The sequence below is a fragment of the Rattus rattus genome, chromosome 15 (assembly GCF_011064425.1).
Source record: "Rattus rattus isolate New Zealand chromosome 15, Rrattus_CSIRO_v1, whole genome shotgun sequence".
NCBI classification, from domain to species: domain Eukaryota; kingdom Metazoa; phylum Chordata; class Mammalia; order Rodentia; family Muridae; genus Rattus; species Rattus rattus.
In genome coordinates, this window is record NC_046168.1 from 22,212,338 (window position 1) to 22,232,658 (window position 20,321).

General features: G+C 44.9%; 2 pseudogenes; both read left to right on the plus strand.

Annotated features, from left to right (window-relative positions):
• The first annotated feature begins 188 nt into the window (after positions 1-188).
• LOC116884938 lies at positions 189-2,948 on the plus strand (annotated as a pseudogene).
• Positions 2,949-4,274: 1,326 nt separating this feature from the next.
• The window catches only part of LOC116884939, a 41,006-nt pseudogene continuing 24,959 nt past the window's right edge, over positions 4,275-20,321 (plus strand).

Sequence of the window (20,321 nt, forward strand, 5' to 3'; positions counted from 1 at the left end):
TTGACCTAGGAGTAACTTCTCAGGTGTACAAGCTTTTGTTGTGCAAACCTTGTTCCTTGATTTAAAAGTATTGGTTAAATAACATTGGCTACAGCCAATTACTGGAAGGATTAGAGTTAGGTGGGTTTTAGAGTGAGCTGGTTGGAGGAGAAGAGACCAGAGCGGGGAAGAGGAGGGAGGAAGCCACCATGAGGGGAGAGGAGCCGTGAGCACATGACCAGGAGAAACAGCAAGTATCTGTGGTACACAGCTGGGGAGGCAGCCAGACCTGCAGTTAAAAGAGTAAATTAGGGGTGACCCCCCAGTAATTATCAAACCCAAATGAAATAACCCTAGTCTGAGTCTCATTTCTTTGTAAGCTAGTCGGGGATAAGCTTAGATTGTTCTTACTACATATAAAAATTAAGTACTATACCCCCATTCACACCCATAAAACAACTACTGAAGAAAATTTTTTTCTCTTTTAAAAGTTAATTCTTTAATTTTATGCCTCTGAGTGTCTTGCTGTGTATATGTATGTACACCATGTTTGTGCCTGGTGTCCATGGAGGTCAGGAAAAGGTTTTGGATTCCCTGGAACTAGAGTTACAGATGGTCGTAAAACACCATATGGGTACTGGGAATCCAAACCTGGGTCCTCTACAAGAGCAGTGAGTGGCCAGGCAGTGGTAGTGCACACCTTTAATCCTGGCATTCAGGAGGTAGAGGCAGGCAAATCACAGAGTTTGAGGCCAGCCTGCTGCCCAGAGTGGATAGCCTGGGCAGAATCGTCTCCAGACCAGAGAGAAATACGATACCCCAAGCACAGCAGTGAAACACATGTAACTACGTGAACATTTAGAGATGTAATGAGTGAGATGCCATCATCTGCTGAGTTTTACTGGAGTGGTTGGGGTCTTTAATTGTCCTTCATTTCAATCTTTAAAGTTTTGTGGGAGCCCTACTGTATTTAATAGGGGTTGGAAAGATGGCCCAGTTATTAAGAGGGCTTGCAGAGAACCTGAGTTCAATTCCTAGCACCTGTATCAGCTTATTCACAAATGCCTGTAACTTCCACTCCTCAGGACTCTTCTAGCCTTGATACGCTCTCATGTAGATAGCTCAGGCCAGCCTTGTAGCCCTGATCCTCTTGCCTCTGCCTGTAGATGAGGAATTACTGAAGGGCACCTACTTTACATAGCTATTTTTGTTGTTGTTTTGAGACAGGGTCTCACTGTGTAACCCTGGCTGGCCTTAAACTCACAGAGACCCACCTACCTACCTCTGCCTCCCTGGTGCTGGAATTAAAGGCCTGCAACACTAACTAAACCAGCTTTGACTGGTTTCTCTCCATGCCCTCTCACAAAGACTTTTCAGAACCAAATAATTCCTGGACAAGAAACAAAAGCAAATTTGCCCATTTCCCAAGGCTTAGAATGAAAAATGCTGACCAAACCAGGCAGAATCCACAGGATACTGTAGGAGGAATCACATGACACATCTGTTTATAATGATTGGTATCAATGATAGTTGTGTCGTCGTTATTCTTCTGGGACAGGGTTTTGTGAAGCCCAGGCTGGCCGTGACCTCCCTATGGAACTGGAAATGATCTTGAACTCCAGATCCTCTTGCCTGTACCTCCCTCGGCTAGCACTACAGAGGCGAACAAAGCCCACCACTTTCAACAATCACTTTTACCATGTAAAGCTGAAAATGTCTGTTAGCCACACATGTTTATTGGTAACCTGATTTCCCTTTCTCTTTTGTCTGTACCATTGGGTTGGTTTAGCAATGTGTAAAATATTTTTTAAAAATGCAGGGTTCTGCATTTTGCACTCCACAGGGTCTCAGGGAACACTCTGTGGGAAATCAAAGGCTGTGGAATCCTTGCAGAGGTGGCTGCGTGGGGGAGGGGAGACCACGGGCCATCTGGGAAGGGACCGGCTTGCTGGTGGAATCCTGTAAAATCAGAGCATGAGAAACTGAGCAGCTTAAGATGTTCAGAAAAGCTGCAGAAGTGAAGGCTGTGCTTACTCCCATTAATCAGGAAACTTTGGAAAGCACAGAAGCCTTAAACTGGAAGCAGCGAAGGGAACACAGTCTGTGCACATTGTGACTCCTTTTTCAGCTACCACTGATTCGGATTTTCCAGCACGAGTCATCCCATTAAAGACCCTGGGTGCATCGGTGCATGTAACATATTCTTGGTCGTCCTTACAGAAGAATTTTATGGTGGAAGATGAAGCTGTTTTACATGGCATTCCTTGCATGAAGTTCTTGATCAAGATGGCACTTTCACTGAAGAACTAGTAAAAAAAAAATTATGATGGGGACGTGGATGGAAAAAGAAAATGTAAATTTACAAATGGCGACGTTTTTGCTGAGTTGATAAATGATCTTGGTCAATGCATCGTTGTTGATGATAATGATGACGGAGATGATCTGGATGAAAGGAAAACAAAAAGATCTACAGGATAGCCAGGCTAACAAAGAAGGTTGGCCATCTTGGAAATTTCCTCAGTGTTTCTAGATAAGGGCATAGCATCAAACCTAAAAGAAAAATGTAGGAAACTCGTGGATAGCAGACACCCGGTGCTCTGCTTCCTGAATGTACCCAGAGCATAGATGCACCACATGCTGTCTGGTCAGAGAGAGCAACACTTACATTCACTTTACACACTTTTCCACCAGTGATGTTGTCAGTAGGATGGCTTCCTACACCCCCTTGCATGCTATACATGTAGTTGAAAGAACACAGGAACAGCTCTGGACAACAAGCCTGTGGACCAAGTGTTACCAGCTCGTGGAGACCGCTAAGGAGTTTGCTGCCACCTTATTGCTGAGCTCATTGAGACACCACTCAAACACCAAGGGGCTTGTAGAAGAGGGAGACTGCCAGATAACTGTAGCAGACCCAGCATGTCCAGCATGTGCTGGAGTCAAAGGTTACGGACAAGCAAGGGTTGTGACTAGGTGAGGGAACAACACTAAAGAAGAATGAGAGAAAAGAAGATGAAACTTGCATGCCTCTGAAACAAATTCTTATGTCAAACGCTAACAAAGATGAAGGCAAACGCTGACCCTAAGAATGTGGAGTAGACCACTATGTTCACAGCAGCCTTATTTATAAGAGCCAGAAGCTGGAAAGAACCCAGAGGCCCTTCAACAGAGGAATGGATACAAAAAATGTGGTACATTTACACAATGGAGTACTACTCAGCTATCAAAATGACTTCATGAAATTCATAGGCAAATGGATGGAACTAGAAAATATCATCCTGAGTGAGGTAACCCAATCACAGAAAAACACACATGGTATGCACTCATTGACAAGTGGATATTAGCCCAAATGCTCGAGTTACCCAAGATGCAATCCACAGACCATAGGAAGCTCATGAAGAAGGATGACCAAAATGCAGATGTTCCCACTCCTTCTTAAAAGGGGAAAAAATATCCATAGGAGGGGATATGGAAGCAAAGTTTAGAGCAGCGACTCAAGGAATGGCCATTCAGAGCCTGCCCCACATGTGGCCCATATATATACAGCCACCAAAACTAGATAAGATTGATGAAGCTAAAACATGCATGCGGAAAGGGACTGGATATAGATCTCTCCTGAGAGACACATCTAGAGCATGTCCAATACAGAGGTCAATGCTAGCAGCAAACCACCGAACTGAGAACAGGACCCCCTTGGGGGGAATTAGAGGAAGGATTGAAAGAGGTGAAGGAGCTTGCAACCCCATAAAAACAACAATGCCAACCAACCAGAGCTTCCAGGGACTAAACCACTACCGAAAGACTATATATGGACTGACCCAGGGCTCCAACTGCATATGTAGCAGAGAATAACCTTGTTGGAAAGGTCCTGCCAAGGTTGGACCCCCAGCGCAGGGGAATATGGTGGGGGGCAGTAAGGGGAATGTATAGGAGGAATACCCTTATGGGAGAAAGAGAGGGGAGGGAATTGGGGCTTACGGACAGGAAACCAGGAAGGGAGTAACATTTGAAATGTAAGTAAAAGAAATATATCTAAAAAAAAATTAAAAAAAAAAAAAAAAGAATGTGGAGTAGAGTAGGGCTGAAGTGTCGGTGTGTAGAGTCCTCATCAGTAATTACAATGGTAATCTTTAGGCCACACATGCAACTGTTAGGCTAACAGGAACCAAACCATGTAGACGGGCATGTGAGTTTAGGGTCAACATCCAGGATCATAGCTCGTGCCCTCACTGAGGATGTAGACCCTCCTCTGTGGGCCACACACTGCAGAAAAGCGCAAATGAAGAGAGGTCACAATGGCTTTCCTGGATGCCCGTGCTAAGCACAGTGAGACATCAAGCTGCGTCTGTGTCACCTGGTTGTCCCAGAGTGTGACTCTGGCCTCCCCTTCACATATCCAGCTAACAGCCATCAGGGGAGCAAAAATGTGTCCTACGGTATTCAGTGGGGCTCTAAAAGGCACTTACTGCCGGCACCATCTAATGTGGCATGCTGGGGGAGCTTCATCAAAGGCCCTGTGCAGAAGACAATGAATTTGCCCCAGTATTCTGTGGAGAGATTATTCTCAGGATGAAGCCAACAGAAGACAGGGACCGACAAATACACACGCAACTTCCTGTTCAACCTGAGCAATGGGGTGAATACAACCCACAAAGACAAAAAACAATCATTTTGCTAATCATTCAGTATGTCCAAATGCCATGCAAGAGCTATGGTGGTTAACGGTGATCACCAGATAGGCAACTTTGCTAAGAGAGCCATCCAGAATGGTGAGCCATTTTTTTTTTATTCCAGATAGAGGCAGGCAGATGATGCCCTGAAGTGTGTGGGCACTGAAAGAGAAAGAGAAATTCTTTGACATGTCCACCCCTTCCCCCTTCTCTGAAGCAACCACTTCAGCCTCAGAAACCTTGAGTGATTTTTTTTTTTTTTTAGAAAAAGAAAACGCAGTTTGAAATTGTGATTTGCAAAGTCAGCACTATAACAGCACTTCATAGAAATGAGCTTGAAAATCAACTTTCCACGCCTTCTCCCCACTGCAAGGTGTTTTGTGCCAGTGAATGTTTGCAATAATGTATAAAACATAGTATACTTTTCAACTCTGAATAGAGGATGCTTGTACTTATAAAAATCATTTTATGCGTTTGTTAGGTTTAATTTGTATTTGTTTGTGTGGTATGTGTGTGTGAGGTGTGTGTGATATTGAGTGTGTGTGTGCATGTGTCAAGGTGGGATTCTGTGTGGTGTACATATGTGTGAGGCGGTACACAAGATGGGTGGTGTATGTGGTATTTGTGCTGGATTGTTTTATATCAACTTGACATGAGCTAAAGTCATCTGAGAGAAGGGGACCTTAATTAAGAAAATGCCTCTATAACAAAAATTTATAAAATGCATCAGCCGTAGGGCATTTCCCTCAATAGTTACTGTGGTGGCTTAAATAGGAGTGGGCCCCATAGGCTCATCTGCTTGAATGCTTGGTCATTTAAGGAGTGGTGCTACTTGGCAGGGATTAGGAGGTGTGGCTTTGTTTGAAGAAGTATATCAAGTATATTGCTGGGGTGGGCTTTGGGGGTTCAAGTGCTCAAATATGTCTCTTTCTTTCCTCTGCCTGTAGATCCAGATGGAGAATCCTCAGACCCTCCAGCACCATGTCTGCCTGTGTGCCGCCAGGCTTCCTGACATGCTGCCAATGGACTGGAGCTCTGAAACTGTAAGCCAGCCCCAACCTAATGCTTTTTATTACGGAGTTGCAATGGTCATGGTGTCTCCTCACAGCAATGGAACACTGACTACGACAGGTATTGATATGAGTAGAGCTATCCGTGGGCCTATGGTCCTAGGTTCTATAAAAAAAAAAAAAAAAAAAAAAGTAGGTTGTGGTGTGGCTGTTCCCTGGGAGATCCTGCCAGAACCTGACCAATGCAGAGGTGGATGCTTGCGGTCAAACATCAGACTGAGCTTAGGGACCACGGTGGGGGAGCTGACAGAAGGACTAGAGGAGTGGAGGGGGATTGTAACCCCATAGGAAGAAAAATGTCAGCTGGCTACACCATCCAGTGTTCCGGGACTAGACTACCAGCCAGGGAGTGTACAAGGAGGGATCCTTGGTTCCGGATACATATGTAGCAGAGGGTGGCCTTGTCTGACATCCGTGGGAGGGGATGCCTTCGATCCTGTGGAGGTTTGGTGCCCCAGTGTAGGGGGGATGCTGGAGCAGTGGGGCAGGAGTGGGTGTGTGGGTGGGGGAGCACCTTCATAGAGGGAAAGAGGAGGGAGAAGAAAGTAAATGGAATGGGGGGGTTGTGACTGGGTAACGGGGAAGGGGAATGTCATTTGAGATATAAACAAACAGAATAATTAATTTTGAAAAAGCAGGTTGAGCAAGTTGTGTTAAGCAAGCCAATGAGCAGCAGCCCTCCATGGCCTCTGATCAGCTCCTGGATCCAGGTCCCTGTCCTGACTTCCTTTGAACATGAACAGTGATGGGGAAGCAAAAACTGAGTAAACCCTTTCCTCCTCAACTTGCTTTTTGGTCATGGTGTTTTATCACAGCAATAGAAACCCTAATATATATTCACATATATATATATAGAGAGAGGGGGGCGCTAGAGAGATGGTTCAGCGGTTAAGAGCACTGACTTCTCTTCTGGAGGTCATGGGTTCAAATCCCAGCAAGCACATGGTGGCTCACAACCATCTGTAATGGGATCTGATGCTCTCTTCTGGTGTGTCTGAAGACAGCTACAGTGTACTTATATATAATAAATAAATAAATCTTTAAAAAAACAATTATGACAGAGAAAGAGAGAAAGAGTGGCGTATATGTATAAAATGCGTGTATGTGTGGTGTGTATGTGGTGTGTATGTAGTGTGTGTGTTGTGTTTGTGTGTGGTATGTTGTGTGTTTGCTTATGTGTTTGCTTATTTGTGGGTAGTGCTTGTAAAATAGTGTGTGTGTGTGCGTGTGTGTGTGTGTGTGTGTGTGTGTGTGTGTGTGTGTGTGTGTGTGTGTGTTGTTATGTGCCCAAGAGAGCAGTACCTCTGGTAGCCAGAAGAGGGTGTCAGAGTCCCTGGAGCTGGCATTTACAGGCTGCTGTGAACTGTCAGATGTGATGGAAATTAAACTCTGGTAGTCTGCAAGGCATGAAGTGTACATTTTAATCCAAAATGTGTTTACTGGGAAGGTTCCCACTCATCTTGAATCAGGGGCTTTCAGTGCTGCTCCTTCTTCCTTCCTTCCTTCCTTCCTTCCTTCCTTCCTTCCTTCCTTCCTTCCTTCCTACTGACAGAGTACAGTGGAGCAGCCAACACACGACCACCGTTTGTGCATGGCTAAAGACCGTGGTGATTTTATAGCGTCCTGGGCATTGCACATCCATCCATAAAGTAGGAACTGGGGCTCTGCACGAGGCACTTTCTCCTGTGTTTCCTCTTCTCCTCTTCTGGAGAGGGATGAAGGAGATCCTTTCGAGAGGCGTGTTCTCATGGGGAGGTCGTCACGCCAGAAAGGCAAAGTGTACATTTTTAAATAGACTTTATAATATTTATACTATTCAAGGTTCTTATTTTAGAACAATACACTATTTCCTGTTATCTACTTTAAAATTATAACTTATAACTTGTTGGATGATTTAATTTTTTCTCCCCGCATCATTTTTTCTTCCTTTGAGACAGTTTCGTGCATTTTAGGCTGACGTTCTTAATTCACTGGGTATCAAGGATTATCTTGTACTTCTGATCCTCGGGTTACTGGCTTCTCGTGTGTGGTGTGTGTGTGTGTGTGTGTGCGCGTGTGCACGCGTGTGTGCATGTGTTTATGTCCATGTGTATCTTGCATATCTGCTACTTCTGCTCCAAGACTAGAAAAGGGTGTTGGGTCCCCTATAACTGAAGTTAGAAGTGGTTGTGAGTCACCCAGCATGTAGACTGGGAACCAAACTCAGGTCCTCTGGGAGAGCAGAACTTGCTCCTAACTGGTGAGCCATCTTTTAACCAATAGCCTGGCCCCTTTTAACCAACGATCCTCAGTTTTCAAAACAGAACAAACAAAGTACAATCAAAAAGCAAGCAATGAAGTCATGGTTGTTTTGACAGCTCTGGCCATTTGGTTAACATTTCATGGTTTGTTTTCCCGCTTCAGCCCTTGGACTTGCCCTGTGTATAAATCCTGTTTCAGATGTGATCAGAGTCAGCCTGAGAAGGCAGCTCCCTCACTTTGGACTTTACCTGACCTCGCATATAAAGCTTTGTTTATGAAAACAACAGAGATTACAAAAGCAATAATGATATCTATAATCATCTTTTAATCTTTCCTTGAAGGTTGTGCTTCGCACGTTCAATCAATGAGTTTATCAGACACCTGGAGGAAACACTGATCCAGGCTCCATTCTTCGCTTGTGTAAGCGCTTCAATCCACGTGTTTAAGTTATCTAGGAGTCCTTTTGTTTCTTATTTTGTTTGTTTTGTTGTTATAATGCTGTAGTAACTGGTCTATAACCAGTCTAAACTCCCTAATTCCATCTGTTTGTTGGTTTGTTTGAGACAAGATCTCTACGTGTAGCCTTGGATATCCTGGGACCTTCCAGGTAGACCAGACTGGCCTTGAATCACAGAGATCTGCCTGCCTCTGCTTCTGGGATTAGTGTGTGTCACTACACCAGGCCTACATCTCCTAATTTCAGAGAGATGACATTAGTACAGGCAGTGTCACCTGGTGAAGGGGTGTTTCCGTAAGGTACCTGGGCTCAATCCTTAGAACCATTAGAAACTGAATGTAAAATATAGTTTGATACCCAGCACCAAATAAAATTAGGTGTGGTGGTTTGGGCTTGTAATCTTACCACTGGGAGGCAGCTGCAGAAGGATCAGAAGTTCAAGGTCACCTTCTGCCATGGCCAGCCTGTCTCAAATAAATAAGTAAATAGAGAATGTTTACTAAATATAGATCAACTTTTTCTATTAATTTAAAAACCTGAGAACAAGAAGTAATCATCCTACAAAGGTCTAAGGATATTGCTACAAGCAGTGACTGACATCAATAATCCTAGCCCTTAGGCTGAGGCAGGAGGATTACTGTAAATCCCAGGCCAGCTTGTCAAACAAGATCCTATCTTAGAATGAAATAAAATGTTTAAGGATAGAAATAAAAATCTCCCCTTATTCTTTCAAACATATGTTGCATTAGGGAAGTTCCACTGATTTCCTAGGCCTATAAGAAGCCACTCAAGAAAGGACCCAGCCAGTTGTAGTACCCTAGCCTTAATCCCAGGCTTGGGAGACAGAGGTAGGGGAACTCTGTGGATTTGCCAGCCTGGTCTACATCCCCAGAACAGTCGGGGTGACAAAAAAAAAAAGAGAGAAAGAGAAAAAAGGAGAATGAGAGAAGAAAAATGTTTAAGGACACATATTTAAATAGGAAAACTGTCCAACACTCTGCATGTGAGGTCCCTGAGATTTTTCATAGAAATGCAATGGTTTGATGCCTGAGGTGGGGCATAGTCACTGTTTAATTTGTTTCTGGTTCCGTCTTGTTCCATCTATCCTCTTGAGCTTTCCCAAGCCTTTCTTTCCTGCAGTTACCTTAGTTACCAGACACAACAGGCCCTAGCGACAATCACCTTAAGATAAAGGATTAAAAAAAAAATGACTCCCTAAGCCCAGAGATAATCCCAGACATGGCTCGCAGGGCTGAGATAATGACCCAAAGCGGTGATCAGTCAGATTGCCAACAGGCTTTGGCCTGCTGCTGCAGGAACCCCCACTAGTTGTCTTCATTTCTCCTTACTGTACCACACTAAGGTTGCTGTGAGCATTTGAAAGAGTTGAGGCCATTAGACCTCTGTCCTTCCCGTTGTGGTTGCATTGCAAGGCTCTTCTCTTGTCTCTACCAGCCTTCTCTGTAACTGCATTTCTGTATTTCTGTATACTGGAGCCTTGTCCCTTAGGACTTCCTAGATCCAGGTCTTGCCCTAATGCTGGAATTAATAGCTCCTATTATATTTCTTCTGTTGTCATCGTGTGTGTGTGTGTGTACATGCACATGAGCCAGAGGTTGATGCCACTGTTTTCCCTTGTCCTTCTATATTTAACTGTTTGAACAGGGACTCACTGAAACTGAAATGTACTAAATCAACTAGACCGATCAATCAGCAAGCTCCTTGGCTCCCGCTATCCCCAGCTTCCCAGTGCTAGAATTATAGATGCATACTGCTGCAGCCGACTCCATGGGGCCAGTGGGAATGAAGTCAGGTCCTAGGGCTTGGGTGGCAGGTACTTTACTGAATGGATGATCTCTCTAGCCCAGATGATTTTTTCCCCTTTGTTTTTATCTTCTATTATTACCATCATCATCATTATCATTATTATTCTGGTGCTATAGATTAAATAAAGTCTAGGATATTGTTTACTGCTCCACCTTGAGCCACTCCACACATAAATTGTATTTTTTCAGATAGTATCCTTCATAACTATCTAAAAGTTAGGTGTGCTATAGAGTGCATCCAAGGTCCTCTCCCATTTCAATAGAATTTTATTTTTGGAGACAGGGTATTGAAAAGTTCCAGGGAGAACTTCTGGATGGAGGTCCTCTAACCAATGACCAGATGACCACCGGATGCAATTAGCAAGAGGATTTGGTTTTATTGTCAGAAATGCACAGACACCTGGGGGTTTTCACTGGGACTGCCTGAGGTGATGGGCTTTTTATAGGTCACAGATGCATTTACAGGGATATAATTGTGGATTCTAATGTGGCAAGGGTTCAGCCGGGGGCAAGTTCCTTAGCTACCTTCCTGGAACATCTATCCCTTGGGACCTCTCCCGGCTTTTCTCATTGTCAGGCGCCAAACCTTTCCTTTCCATGCAACCATATACATCTTGTTTGGCAGCCACAACAGGTTCTAACCTTTCCCTGAACCAGTCATCAATACAGCCTTGTAAAATAAGTTGCTAAGTGGGGTCTTTAATTTTCTTTTAGATTAAAAAAAAAATAAGGAATCTCTTCCTGTTGTCTTAAGCCCAGAGTATTGTTGGGTAATCCCTGAATGACTGAGTCTGTTCTTTATGAACTGGGCTGTTTAGAATGAGGGGGGCCAAAGAGGAGGATTAGGAGGAGGATGATTAAGGGTCCCATCAAGGTGGACACCAGGTAGCAAACCAAGGGGATCTGCTCTAACCAGGCTTTCTGTGTCTGCCTTGCTTTGCTAAGTTTATTCAGGAACCTTTGAATGGCAGTTCTGAATTCTCTTCATTTTCTCCCAGCACCTAGATAGTACCTAAGTAACTCAACTCCTTTTGTGTCTTTAAGTCTTTAGCATCAGGATTTGACAAAACCTTGAGGTCATGACCAGCTTTTTAGAACCTAAACTTATGATTGTCGAGGCACAGTCCCAAGAAGTGTTAGGGTTGCATATGCAATGTTATATCATTTTCTTCAAACCTATCCCACACCTATCTTGATAGAACCCAGGACAAACATGACTGAATTTCCCTTTAACTCAGCTCTCAGCCCCAACAGCTAGTACATTTCTGGAGGGCTGAGAATTTTCAGTGGTCAGCAGCACCAGGTACAGTCCTTGGGCTCGAATGTCCTCAGTAGGACTTCCCAGGGATCCAGGTCTGCTGCCCTGAGCAATTCTGTATCACCTGTAGGTCTTTAGCTCACAAATCATTATTACTTGGCACTATGACATCTGGTTGTAACATCATCATGTCAGGGGGGTGCATTTAAGATCTCAAAGGGGTAAAGGCTGAATGTGTATTTTGCTCTGAAGAGAGCAAGAAGGAAGGAGTATCACCCAGTCTGTGCCAGTCTCCATGGTCAATTTGGTCAGGGTAGAGTGTCCTGAACTTTGAGGTCTGTAAATACAATGTAATTTTAACTTCTAAATACTTGGCCACACCCTGGCTTACCAGCAGGTTGAAATAGGGCCTGTTGTTGACCAGATTCCCTTGCATTCCGGGGAAGATTTCTTCCAGTATCTTCTTGATGATTTAACCGTTTGAGGAGCCCTGTTTGCTTGGGACATTCACTTATTGACATATCTTATAATTGCCTCTACCAAAAATCTTAAAGTCTATTATACCACTTAACTACTTGACAAACTTTTTTATCTCCTAAATGAGTCCATTTCTGTATTTGGCAAAGGAGTTTTTCCTTGTTCCCCAGCTTTTCCCCTCAAGTCCCATTGTCTTTTTTTTTTTTTTTTTGTTTAGCAATTTGGGCCTTTTTCTTCTGTTTTACATTCTAAGTGAGGCCATGCAGTCCAATCCCAGTTCCCAGTGGCTGCCCTTGCAGGCCTGTAACCAGGATAGGCTCCGCATAGCCATTTCCTGAGCCAATCTGCTTTGTTACTGCCCCATGGAATCTCTTCCCTATTCATGAAGAGAACTGGCGCTCAGACAAGGTCCTCGGCTTTCAGCAGCGGTCAATCAGCCAGTCTTCCAGAGAGGTCTTTTTTTTCCACTATGGGCTAATGAAAGTGCTTGACACTGTGCTGTGGTGGTCCAGGTCTGGATGGGCAGCAAGGTGACCAGATTGTCCCACCCGTGGAGAATGTTTTTATCAGTGGTCTTTTGGGACACTTATTCAAAGGCAAACATCAGCCACTTATCACAGTTTATTGTCCTGGATTGGGTGATGTGCTGGCAGGAACAGTGTATTCCAGGCAGAATGGCAATAAGCACATCTCCCAGCATCAGGTACTTACACTGAGACAGGTCTTAAGCTCCACATACACAGTCTGTAGATATGCATACATCTCACCCAGCCATCAGCCCACACTGTATTTTGGAGAGCAAATTTCTATAGGGATAGGGCAGTCAGGGATGACTATGAACTGGGGTTCTAAAAGGTCCACTGTTCTTCGGCAGTCCATAAGTATTGTTCGTTGTCAGTCCACTCAAGGTACAGGCATTGGGTCCCTGTATCCACACTTCCCTTTTTATTCTGTACATAGCCAGAGGATTTTCCAGTGGCCCCTCTTGTTCTTTTTGGCAGTCCCTGACCCAGTGGCATTATCTTTTAGCCAGGAATTCTCTTCTGTTGTCAGGTAACCCAGGTTAACTACTGTGGCAGTATATGCTTTCATCTTTTATCTCTTTAGTTCTCTTTTTTTTTTTTCAGCAACTTAGCTTAACTCTTTGAACTTTATCTTAGCCAGATGGGGCATTTTCCCCCCTCAGAGACCCACCTTGAGCCTGGCGGCAGACCTGGAGCACTTTTACCTTCAGGCGTCTGAATTGAGGGCCTTCTCATCCGTGTGGAACCTTCTTTCTGGCCTCCAGTAGGATTCTGTCTTTCCTCAGTGGTAAAGAAGACCTTGAGCTACTAACAAGCATCTCAAATGGGATGGGAGAAAACAAGAGCTAGAATAGAGGTCTACTGAAGAGGGCAAACAGCATTTAGTCACACACAACTAAACCAGGAGGCTCTTTGGGACCAAAAGGCCATTGTAAATAAGCACAACTTTTGTCTATGAAACAAGAGAGGGCAGCCATCTGTTACCGGCTGTCTCCTGACTTAGATTTTCCCTTAAGGAGTACCTCTCTTCAGTGTCAGCTTGGTGGCTTTGCCTCTCAAGAGAACCAGCCTCCAAATGACACTAGGCTTACCTCAAAAGATTAACAGACAAAAAAACAGAAGTGCGACAAGATCACCACAAACCAAACTGATTCAGATGGAGGGGCTCACCAAAAACAGATGAAGGGGAGCGGATTCCACATCACCCCTCTTTCCCAACCAGAACACAAAACAAAGACCTAAGACACACAGAAAAACCACCTGAAATACAGATGGCCAGGAGGGCAGGTCTTTTCTCCAATCTAGAGAATCACTGAATCCTCACAGGCACCCAGATGGGAATCTCCCAGGCGTCCTGGGGGTCCCTCCTCACCTCCTGGGACGTCTCCCAGGGCAGTGCAATCAGTGAGCCCTAGGCACGCCTGGTCCACACTCGCTTCTCTCTCCTGAGAAACGAGCCTCCCTCTCAGCCCGAGATGGGGAGTGACTGCAAAACCAGAACTCAGAACTCACGAGCAAATACAGACCCAGAGTAGCAAATACAGACCCAGAGTTTAGCCGCACAAAACACAGACACAGACAAAGACACAGATGTTATCTCACCTCCAAGTGGGTCTTTGGAGACGAGGGTGGTCACCCATCCCGACTCAGCCCCCAAATGAAAGACCCCAGAGTGGGAGACCTCACTCAAGTCTCAGGATGAGGAACCCCCAAGAACTCACACAAGACCGTCCTTGTTGTAATTACATGAGGTTTATCGATAGCAACCAGTGCACTGGGGTCTAGAAAGATTCATGCAGGGGCAGTGGAGTTCGACCCTGAGAGGCTGGGAGAAGAGGTATTTAAAGGAGAAACCACAACCTGAGGGGGGCAGGGATGGGCGTCATAGAATAACAGTGAAAAATCCTCTCTGTCTCCAAGATTGTTTCCTAGGAGAAGACAGATTGTTTAACTTCATGGTCCGCTAGTTCTTAGGAGACGTTGTTTCCTGCTTCAAAAATTGTTCTTAAGATTTATTCTCTGGAGAAAGCTGTTGAGCTGGCCAATGTAATTATCCATTCTATAGCCCTAGGAGAGGCTTCTCTGTCCCCCAACCTGGGGCATTTTTGACCATAGGGGCAGGAACTATGCTATGGGGATAGGATAGATCAACTCCTTCTTGGAATAGGGCCAGCAGATAAGGCAGGCTCTCTTAAAGAACTTCTCATAATGAACACTCTCCTTCTGTGAGCAAGTGTTGAAGGTCTGGCCACTGAAGGCAGCAACTGGCAAAGCTTAACCCTGGCAGGCCTCATCACCTTGAAACTCCTCTTACACTGATTTGGCCTGAGCTGCGCCACTGCCCACGTCAGCCTGCAGCTCTAGCAGGCCTGTATGCTCAACACCCTCAGCCCCTACATTTTTTTACTCTGTGTTGTCCCTTCCTTAGAAGCTGAATGTTTAAGCAACAGGGAGAAATTTTCTTTAGGGGATCTAAGATGAAAGCCAGGCTCTTGTTAATACCTGTTTTAGGGGGGGGCACTCGCCAACCTGGAGTCCTTCATACACAACTGTTAATAGCCTCATTCTGGACAAGGGGAGCAAAGGGAGGGGCATCTCCTTGGGGAGGAGGCTCAAGAGAGAAAGATAAACTCCCCAGCAGAAAAAACAATTTTCTCAAGCAAATTATTTCCAAGTTAAGCACCAAGAGGACCAAGTAAAACTCCTTGACAAACAAAGCAGTTTTGATTTCAAACACAGTCAGTCCAAGATTTTAAAGACAGTGTCCAAATTCGAACACGAAACAAAAGTCAAAAAGACACTAACAGACACCAACACACGCCCAGAAAACCACAGTCAGGTCACAAAGAAGACAAACAATTCCATCAGTCAAACAAGTAATGGTTTTTGGTACCAAACTGAAAGCAAAAGTCAGATGAGGTGGCAAAGGTCCGGGCCCTCTGAAAGCCAAAAAATACAGACAGAGGTGTCGAAGTCCGGATCCTCCTCCCAACCAGAGTCCCAGATTGAGCCCCGAAAGTCGGGCTCCCTAACACCCTTGGAACGTCTTCCAGGGCTGTGGGCGAGAAGTCTGAGCCAGTTTTTCACGTCCCCGCCCAAATTCCAAAACAACCTGGCTGAGCGCCACAGAACAGACAGAATAGGGCAGAACGAGACAGAATCAGACAGACGCCATAGCTATCCTCCCAGTGGGTGGTCGGTGGTCCCTGGGTAGAGGATTCCTTTGCTTTGACTAAATGAAAAGTTCTTGAGAACTTCCCTCGGGATGGAGGTCCTCTAACTCAATGACCAGAATGAACCACGGATGCAATTAGCAAGAGGATTTGGTTTATTGTCAGGACACAGGCACAGACACCTGTGGGCGCTTCAGTCACTGGGACACGGAACCAAGGATGGGCTTTTTATAGGATTTCCAGAAGCAAGCATACAGAAGCAGATGCATGGTTAGGATATAATTGGTGGATTCTAATGTGGCAAGGGTTCAGCCTGGGGCAAGTTCCTAGCTACCTTCCTGGAACATAATTTGGACTCTGGCCCCCCACCAGGGGTGGGACCTCTCCGGGGGCTTTTTCTCATTGTCAGGCGCTCAATGCAGTCGTCCTGTTGCCATGCCTTCAACCATATACATCTTGTTTGGCAGCCGCTGTGTACTCAGTGTTCTAACCTTTCCCTGAACCAGTCATCTTAAGTACAGCCTTGTAAAATGGCGTTACTGCTGCTAAGCTGGGGTCTTTCAGTATCACGTAACCCAGGTTAACCTTAAAGTTACCATGTAGCCCAAAGGTGCTTTGAACCTCTGATCCTCCTGCTACCCTCCAAGTGCTGGAATTTCAGGCATGTGTCACCCTGCCTGGGATTGTGCCGTGTTGACTCTTGAACTCAGCACTTCCTGATGCTAGTAACAACTTGAGGGAAAGTATGTGTTTGACATGAGCACAGCCATGTCAAGAACCCCAAGTCCTCAGACCCATGAGAGTGGCAGAGCCTTCCTCAGATGAGGCCCAGAGGCTTCCTCTGGTCTGAGTGTGAATGTTGACAGTGGAGGGGGGAAACCTTACCTCCCTGTTCAACTGTATACTATAAGCACTGAGCTTCCATTGTTCAACTGTATATACTATAAGCACTGAGCTTTCAGGATGCTTTGGTTTCTCTATCCAAGGGCCCCAATCATCAAGTCAAGCTTTTGTGTGTAAGTATGTAATATGTTATCACTTTTTTATTCTCTTGCCATCCCAGTTTGGTCAACTCCTGGAGTCATACAGAGTCCAGCACTAGGAAAGCATTCTGCCAACCCCGGTGCACTCCCAGGCCCCTCCCCCATTTCAGTATCTTGAGACAGAGTTTTGCTATGTAGTCAAGGTTGACCTCAAACTTGAGATTCTCCTGTCTCAGCCTCCCAAGTGCTGGGTTTATATACATGCACCACTATGCTTGACTTTCTGAATGGAGAGCCTCTCTCTCTCTCTCTCTGTCTCTCTTCTCTCTGTCTGTCTCTGTATTTGTCTCTCTCTGTCTCTCTCTGTCTCTCTCTGTCTCTCTCTCTCTCTCTCTCTCGTGTGTGTGTGTGTGTGTGTGTGTATGTGTGTGTGCGTGTGTGTGTGTGTGTGTACATGAAATCGTATGCATATGGAAGATGAAAGCCAGGGGTCAATCTTAGATACTGTTCCTCGTGAGCCATCTATCTTGGTTTGTTTGTTTGTTTGTTTGTTTGTTTGTTTGTTTGTTTTGAGACAGTGTCTCTCACTAAGATGGCAAAAAAGAAGTAAAATGGTTTTGAAAAATTGAAGCTAGCACTCAAATATAAAGTAGTATTACCATCCTCAGATCTATAGGCTTGTCCATTTCCCATCACAAGTGAATTGAGATCCGAGTGTCTCTGCTTACGTTTCCCTGAGGCTCCTTCTGGGATGGCCATCGTCTCAACCGCTGTTCTGTGCTCAGCTCTGTACCCACCGGTCCTTGCTCTCCATCTGCTGAGCTTAGTCCTCCAGGTTCTCTCTTCTCTGCTCCATGCATGCATTTGCTGGCCTTACCCTCGGCCACCCCCTTCCCTACCCCCACTCAGAGCAAGGGTTCCGCTTTGTACTATGCTCTGCCCACTACGAGATGGACTATACATGGAATATGACTCTTATATTTTCATCCTAGATTGAATGTCTAAAGCTGACTTGTTTTTTCCTAGAGAATTGTAGGGCAAGTTGAGCTCAGTCTATTTTAGGAACAGACTCTCAGAGTGTCAATTTCCAAATAGCAGAAACTGGCATTTATGGTTCTGCAAGTAAGATATATCTTCAAATTATATCCTTGAGGTCGTGGGACAGTTCGTACTGTTTATTCTGAGAGTTGTCCATCAGAACTATGAATGGGGGGCTGGAGAGATGGCTCAGTGGTTAGAAGCACTGACTGCTCTTCCAGAGGTCCTGAGTTCAAATCCCAGCAACGACATGGTGGCTTGCAACCATCTGTAATGGGATCTGATGCCCTCTTCTGGTGTGTCTGAAACAGCTACATGTACTCATATAAATAAAATAAATAAATCTTTAAAAAAAAAAAAAGACCTATGAATGGAATCAGACAGAACTTGGCAATTGGTATAGAACTGTAACAGGGCTCCAACCAAGGCATCAATTGGCTTTAGCTAGCCTGGGTGCTGCCCTTTAACCCTGAAGCATGACTTTGTAATCCCCAAATGTGTCTGTCTGAATTAATAAACATACTGGGCCACACAGTGGACATGTCCAGAAAGTTTTGAAATGTATCGTAGAAGTGCAAGTTTTATTCCTTTCTGAGGTTCCAGATGGAATGAAGGTCAACAAGGAACAGGCAAGTCTGGTGTCCGGTGGCATAGCAGGTTCCAGTATTCCAGCCAAGTGATCTCTAAGCTAACCTTGGTTACTTTCCTGTTGCTGGAATAAAACACCGCGACCAAGGCAACTTATAGAAGGAAGGGTTTATTGGTGCTTACAGTTGTAGAGGGAGAAGAGTCCATCATGAAGAAAAAGCATAACAGACTTCAAAGGCAGGAATCTGAAAGTTCACATCTTCAATGCAAGCATGAAGCAGGGAGAACAAAGGAAGGTAGGACAAGCACCTACGTGCTCTCAAAGCCCGGCCCCCAGTGGCACACTTCTTCCGGCTGTGCCACCCTAACCTCCCCAAACAGCCCCATTAACTAGGAACTAGATATTCAAATACCCAAAGCCATGAGGGCTGTTTCTCTTTCACAACTCTAAAATGACCCTTGTTGATCCAGAGGTCACTGAGAAGGAAAACGAACACTTGATCAGCGTGGTAGGTTGAGCTAGAACGTGCTTGCTCATGGCTTCTGCCCTTCATGAGGATTTCGCTTTCCAGAGCAGCACAGGGTGAGGGTGCTGCCCCCTTAGAGATATTTGAAGAAAGCAAGTCAACCATTCTGAACCTTCATTTTTTATTTTTCATTTAACTGCTTATTTACTTTGAGACAGGGTCTTACTGTGTAGCTCTGGGCAGCCTGGAGCTCCCTCTGTATACTAGACTGACCTCAAACTCAGACATCCATCTGTCTCTACCTCTCTGTTAGTATGCTAATGCAGTACTACCATGCCGAGTTTGTTTGTTTGTTTGTTTGCGTTTTTAGACAAGATTCATGCAACACGGGCTGGCCTTAAATGCACTCTACCGCCCAGGTGGCTATGCATTTATGATAATCTCGATCCTCTCCTGAATCCTAGGATGATGAGTGTGTTCTATTAACCCACACCTCGGTAAGATTGCATAAACTTAAAAACAAACAAAAACCATAAGCTCTTACTGTGTGTGTGTCTGGACTGGCCTAGAATGCTGGGGTTTTTGGTTTTAAGTTCTATTGTCTGTCTCACTCTCATTTCTCTGAGAATACTTTCATTTGTGTGTGTGCTCATAAAAGCCCAATCAATGTTTTATATTGTGCTCCCTACATAATACAATGACTGCAGAATACAAGGTCACCCTTATCTTCTATCCACTGGAAAGTACACCCCACCCCACCCTCTGTTTACTGGGAGGCCAGAGGTCAGAGTCAGTTGTTTTCCCCTACAGTTCAGGGAGGGTCTCTCAATGAACTGGGTATACTAGCTGTCCATCGAGGTTCAAAGATTCACACCTTTCCACACCCTAAGCACTAGGGTTACAGGCATGCGCTGTAGGTCCAATTTTTTGTGTGGGTGCTGGGGATCTGACCTCAGGTCTTCTTTCTTGAGTAGCAAGCATTGTTATTGATTGGTCATTCCCTCTAGTCTATAGGCTTTCCAGTGGCTTCTTAAAATGCGCATTAAGTTTCATGTGTACACAACTATTTCTGCATATTGTTAAATGGAAACAAGAGCTAGCATGGTGGCTCACACTTATAATTCCATCTCTGGACAGACTAAGGCAGGAGGATTGCTTCTAGTTACAGGACCAGCCTGGCTGCAAGAAGACAATGCCTTAAAAAAAAAAAAAAAAGGGGTTGGGGATTTAGCTCAGTGGAAGAGCGCTTGCCTAGCAAGCGCAAGGCCCTGGGTTCGGTCCCCAGCTCCGAAAAAAAAAAAGGAAAAAAAAAAAAAAAGAAATAAAAAAAAAGAAACAAAGAAAGAGGAAAAGAAAAAAAAGAAAAGAAAATGCAAATAGATACTGGGACTGTATCTCAGTTGATAGAACAGTTGTCTAACATGCAGGCTCATCCTATATTTGACCACAGCACTTCGTAAACCAGGCATAGTATTGCACGCCCTGTGAGACCAGCCTTCAGAAGGCAGAGCCAGGAGGATAACATTTAAGGTCATCCTGTGTCATAGCCTGAGCTACAGAGACCCAGTCT